This window comes from Aedes albopictus, chromosome 2, assembly GCF_035046485.1.
Source record: "Aedes albopictus strain Foshan chromosome 2, AalbF5, whole genome shotgun sequence".
Taxonomy (NCBI): domain Eukaryota; kingdom Metazoa; phylum Arthropoda; class Insecta; order Diptera; family Culicidae; genus Aedes; species Aedes albopictus.
The window spans coordinates 153,095,331-153,102,012 of record NC_085137.1 but is presented as its reverse complement, the minus strand read 5'-3'; positions in this window follow the sequence as shown (position 1 = coordinate 153,102,012).

Below are 6,682 nucleotides of genomic sequence, written 5' to 3'. Positions count from 1 at the left end.
CGACGCCATCCTGAAGAAAGGCGCATTCAAGACGACGACATTTTGGACGAGCAGGACGAATCCAAGGCGCTATCATCGAGGCGAAGGAGCCCAGCGGAGGACGGACATCTTCATTGGGAAGTATAGTGCATGTTTGGTGGATTATTGCATGTGGCTTTGGTGACAATAAATTGATTAAAGTGCATGCGAGTTGCCTATTTTTTTGGAGCATAGCCCTGAGGTGTCCGCTAGTCGTTTTGTTGTCTCGGTGTTTGCTGGATTTGTTGGTTTGTTTGGTTCACTCTGGTCGTTATCCCCTCGCTGCTGTTCACTAGTCGTCGAGCAGTCAATCTGTCTCTCGAGGTCGCGATTTTTGTGGAACGTCGAGTCGATCGTGAGTGAATTCCGGTGCAAGTGCAAGTGCTGTGCAGTGTTCAAATTTGATTAATTGCGCCTTACGCAGTTAATCGCAGTGCAGTGCCGTGGTTTAATAGTTAGCAATGGCCGATCTACGTGCCCTTGTTAAGAGTGAGCAACGTGTGCTGAATACTCTGGAAGGATTGGAGACTTTCGCGCGGAGGTACAATCCCACTCAGGACGAAGCACAACTTGCAGTGCGCCTAGATGCCCTGGAGTCAATCTGCAAGGAGTTCTACCGAATTCGTGAACAAATTGAGCTGCTAACGGACGAAAACGCTGAAGATGAGGACGACAAGGATGTACGATTGCGCGAAAAGGCCAACCTGGCGGCACTTACCGAGTTCGAGGAGCGGTATTTTCGTCTGAAGGCCAGTCTCACATCGAAGCGAGCTCCCCTACCACCAATCGCGACGACATCCGGAATCGGTCAACCTGGTGACCGGTCGGAATCATCTTTTTCAAAGGTGAAGCTACCAGAGATTCGCCTTCCGTCGTTTGGTGGGAGGATTAAGGAGTGGGTCCCGTTTCGAGACAGCTTTTGCAGCCTGATCCATGATAACAAGCAACTCACCGACATGGACAGGTTCAGCTATTTGAAGTCGGCTCTTTCTGGAGAAGCGTTGCTGGAGATCGAGTCCGTGGAGCTTTCAGCTGCGAACTACAGCGTGGCGTGGAAGGCGCTGGAATCCCGCTACGAGAACAAGAAGCTAATAGTGAAGGCCCACCTCGATGCTCTTTTCGCCGTGGAAGGCATGAAACGCGAGAGTTACGACGGCTTGAGCAGCCTCATCAGCGGGTTCGAGAAAAACCTCCAGATGCTGCAGAAGATTGGAGAAGACACCGCTGCGTGGAGCACAATTCTGGCCTACATGGTGTATTTCCGGCTGGATCCTGCCACGCTACGGTAGTGGGAAACGCACCATAACTCGAAAGACGTGCCAACGTACCAGAACATGCTCGCTTTCCTACGCAGCCATTGTGCAGTACTGCAATCCGTCGCTCCCGTGTGCTCGAAGCCGAGCAGCTCTGACTATCGCTCATCGAAGCCATCCGTGTGCCATACCACCGTCAAACCGTCGAGGAAGTGCCCATTCTGTGAAGATTCGTGGCATCCCGCCTTCGTCTGTGGAAAGTTTCAGCGGTTACAAGTTGCGGAGCGCCTCGAAGTTGTTTCCAAGGCAAAGCTGTGTCGGAACTGTCTCAGCCTTGGCCATTGGGCCCGATACTGCGACAAAGGAACCTGTCGTCACTGCCAGCAGAAGCACCACACTCTTCTGCATGGAGCACCAATTCGATCCTCCGTTCCACAATCGCAGTCAAATCCTCCGACACAAACCAGACAACAGCCACAGTCCCCGCAACCAAGACCGAACCCGAGACCACAGACATCAAACGCTAGCAACACTACACCCAGCAACTCTCAACGACCTAGCACTCAGTCACCAGCCACCAACACTGCCACATCCACCACTCAAACACACATTGCACTCCCAGTTACTCCCACACACAACATTCTGCTCTCCACCGCCCTTGTGAGGGTCCAAGATCGTCACGGCAATACTATGCTAGCACGAGCCCTGCTGGATTCGTGTTCCCAGCACTGCCTGATGACGAAAGAGTTCTCCAGCAGAATGCATTTCCACGCGTCGCCATCACTTCTCTCCGTTCAAGGGATCGGTTCGTCGATCAGCACGTCGACGAAACTCGTCAGCGCTGTAGTTCGGCCAAGGTTGGAGGACATGTCTGCTTTCTCGCAAGAGATGCATTTCAACGTTCTCCCGCGGCTGACTGTTTCGCTACCGACAGCCAGATGTAGCATCAGCGGATGGAACCTTCCCGAAGCAGCCTTCCTCGCCGATCCGCGTTTCCACGAACCAGGACCGGTAGACATCATAATCGGAGCAGAGTATTACATGGACCTGCTTCGAAGCGAGCGACACAAGGCGACTGAAGATGGACCTACGCTACAGAATACTGAGTTTGGCTGGATCGTCTCCGGCAAGATACCCGATCGCCCTGTCGGTGGATCGCCATCCTTGACTTTCGTCTGGTCCACGAACGATCTTCAAGACCAGCTCACGAAGTTCTGGGACCTAGAAACCTGTCGAAGTCACAGTACGCAGTCACTGGAAGAGTCAGCTTGCGAGGCGTATTTCAACCGGACAACCGTACGAGACGAGGCTGGCAGATTCATTGTGACCCTGCCGAAGAAGGAGAGTGTAATCAGTCGGCTAGGTTATTCCGAGACAACAGCGATCAAGCGACTGATGGGAATGGAAAGACGATTCGCAGCTATTCCCGAGCTGAAAGCGATGTACGCCGAGTTCATTCGCGAATACCTCGAGCTAGGGCACATGAAGGAAGTGGAAGGCGATGCTGAAGAAGTCAGGAGGTACTTTCTGCCGCACCACGCAGTTCTGAAACCGGACAGTACGACCACAAAACTGCGAGTGGTTTTTGATGCTTCGTGCCAGACGTCGACCGGTGTTTCCTTGAACGATGCGTTGATGGTTGGTCCCGTCGTGCAGGACGACCTATCCAGCATCTGTCTACGGTTCCAAACACACCGCATAGCCGTGAACGCCGACATTGCCAAGATGTACCGTATGATCCGAGTCCAGCCCCAAGATTACCCGTTGCAGAGCATCAAGTGGCGGAACGATCCAAGTGAACCGCTTCGAACGTACGAGTTGACTACTGTCACGTACGGCACCTCGTCCGCTCCATACCTGGCTACAAAATGCCTACAGCGTCTCGCTGAAGACGGAAAGGCGTCACACCCCGTAGCGTCTGAAGTCATCGAGAAAGACTTCTACGTGGACGACATGCTCACAGGAGTTGACACAGTTGACGAAGGTCGGCAGCTGGTGAAGGAAGTCATCGAGCTGTCGGATTCAGCGGGTTTCACGTTACGAAAATGGAACTCCAACAGCGCGGAGCTTCTCGAAGTCGTCCCGGAGAACTTGCGAGATGAACGTTCCATCCTCGCACTAGATTCCGCCGAAACAGCGATAAAAAACCTCGGTTTAGCGTGGGAACCAGCTACAGATGTCTTCCGTTTTACCTTCCCCTCGTTCAACTGGACTGCGATGATCACGAAGCGCATTGTAGTCTCCGACGTTTCGCGCCTGTTCGATCCGCTAGGTCTGGTCGGACCTGTCATCATTCAGGCCAAGATTTTCATCCAGGAGCTGTGGAAGCAGAGTTGCGGCTGGGATGACCCTCTGAGTCCCGAGTTACAGGAGCAATGGCAGGAGTACAGACGCAATCTAGCTGGATTGGAAAACCTAACCGTTCCCCGCTGGGTAGGAACCGGCGGTCATGCTACTACCATCGAGCTACATGGCTTCTGTGATGCGTCAAACAAGGCGTACGGTGCTTGCTTCTACGTGCGAACCATCTCCGAAACGGGGGAGGTGTGTGTGAGGTTACTGACGGCGAAATCACGAGTCGCCCCACTCGACAACCTGAAAAAGGGGAACAAGCGTCTCTCGACCCCACGGTTGGAGTTATCGTCTGCGTTGCTGCTAGCCCACCTCTTCGAAAAGGTCGTGAGCAGCCTTGGCATGCGTGCAAGGTGTTTCTTCTGGACGGACTCAACCATCGTCAAGTGTTGGTTATCGTCGTCGCCGTCAAGATGGAAGCAGTTCGTCGCAAATAGGGTTTCGGAGATTCAGCACATAACGAAGGACGGTGTCTGGAATCACGTTGCTGGACTGCAGAATCCGGCGGATATTATTTCCCGCGGAATGGCTCCCTCACAGTTGCAGTACGAATCGCTCTGGTTCAGTGGGCCGTATTGGCTGAGGTTGGACGAGCGCAACTGGCCATCAGCCCCACCGATCAGCGAAGACGATTTCGATCCGGTGGATCTCGAAGTCAAGAGCGTCTCTGCAGCACTTCCGGTAATCCAACCAAGCGACATTTTCAGCCTCCGCTCATCGTTCAGCGACCTCCAGCGCATCACTGCCTGGATGTTACGATTCCGCTACAATACGCAATCGGCCAACCGAAGTACGCGACGACAAGGACCCCTCACGAAACTTGAGCTCGAGGAAGCGACCAAGGCGTTGGTTCGCCTCTGCCAGCAAGAAAGCTTTCCGCAGGAGTTGGCAGACCTGACGAGCGGCAGAGAAGTTAGAGAATCGTCGAAGATCCTAGCTCTAAACCCGCAACTCGAAGACGGAATACTGTGCGTCGGCGGCCGGCTTCGTCACGCGTCAATCACGAACCGCCGCAAGCATCCGTACATCCTCGATCATCGACATCCGTTCGCTTACATCGTCGTCGCGCACTACCATCTGAAGCTGCTGCATGGCGGACAACAGCTGATCATTTCGACCGTCCGAGAGCGTTTCTGGCCGACAAGCGTCCGGAATCTCGTGCGAAAGGTGCTTCACGAGTGCGTGCCCTGCTTTAGGGTCAGGCCAAAGATCCAGGATCAGCTCATGGCAGATCTCCCACCGGAGAGAGTTACTCCTTGTCCACCGTTTCAGCGCGTAGGAGTCGATTACTGCGGCCCGTTTCAAGTCGCTTACCCGCACCGACGTTCTCGGCCAGTGAAGATCTTCATCGCCGTCTACATCTGCCTCGTTACCAAGGCTGTACACTTGGAGCTAGCGGCAGACTTGTCCGCTCAAGGTTTCATCGCGACCTTGAAGCGCTTTTCCTCCCGGCGTGGCAAGCCGGAGTTAATCATGTGCGACAATGGCAGAAACTTCGTTGGAGCGAGACGTCAACTAGACGAACTTCGTCGGCTGTTCATCAACCAGCAATTCCAGTCGGACATAGTCAGGGAAGCGAACGAGGAGCAGATAGAATTCCGCTTTATCCCAGCACGGTCGCCAAACTTCGGCGGACTGTGGGAGTCAGCAGTCAAATCGTTCAAGATGCTGTTCAAACGGACGATCGGCACGCACACGCTCCTGTACGACGAGATGGCAACGGTATTAGCCCAGGCGGAAGCAGTTTTGAATTCCAGGCCGCTGACGCCGCTTAGTAATGACCCGGACGATTTCGAAGCGTTAACTCCCGGGCATTTCCTGATCCAGCGTCCCCTCACGGCCATTCCGGAACCAGATCTGGATGGAATTCCCGAGAATCGGCTGTCAGCCTTCCAGAAGGCTCAACGGTACACCCAGCAGTTGTGGAAAAATTGGTCCAAGCTGTACCTGTCGGACCTCCACAACCGGACGAAATGGACCGTACGTCGGATCAACGTTGAAGTAGGGACCATGGTGGTTCTGAAGGATGAAGAACGACCGCCTCTGAGATGGCAGCTCGGCCGGGTGACAGAGGTTCACGCTGGCGAAGACGGGAATGTGCGGGTCGTAACAGTCAAGACCAAGGACGGCAGCTACCGCAGAGCAGTGTCTAAAATCTGCATTCTGCCCATCCGTGACAATTTTGCATCGTCGAACGGGGAGAACTAATTCTCCTCCATCGGCGGAGGTCGAATCCATCGGCCTCCGCATACCAGTTAAGTAGTTTGTATATTGTATTTTTCGAAAAAAGTAACCCGCTCATTTTTCCCAGTCACGATCGCCCCTGGCTCCGGTCATCTGGAGCAGATTCCAATCGAGCCCGTCAAACGTACCCCTGTCATTCGAGGTCTGTATAGTTTCGGTGGTGGTTAGATGTTGCATGAAATGAAGTTCGTTCAGCATGAATGCTCCAGCGGCGTCCAACGCCAGCGCTCCGGCGCCCCGTTAGTCTCGTACTATATTTGGTACCAAATTTGACTCTTTGAGGTAACCTGCAACCGTATCTGGTAGAGGACAGAAGTGCGCATTCTGCCCTTGGCGCGCTACAAGTGGTCGTCATCTAGCTTGGCCAGTGAGATCGACGTTCGCAGTACGTAGCTTCGTCGAACCAGTAGCAGCTCGTAGGTAATACTCAGATAGTCAACGCAGCGAACAGTGAGAGGGATTCCGATGCCAGCCGGCGTCCGCGGAGGCCACGATGGCCTCCGTTCCAGGCAAGTCTTTTTTTCATTTGATTATAAAGGTAAAGAAGCACCCTCTCATCTGTTCCAGCGATAGCGATCTTCATGCAGCATCACCACCGAAATTGATCAGCCGAAGTTCCGATGGCAACCCGCCATCCCAGCACGACAGTCCGTTGTCGCAGTTCCAGTCAGCAGTTCCGACGGCAGTCCCGTCCCAGCACGACAATCCGTCGTCGCAGATCCACAGCCACACGTTTCGACGGGTCTGATCACCAATCATCAGTTCCGGCGGCACAGTACCGTCCAAGCGCGACTATCCGTCGCGGCAGTTTGCAG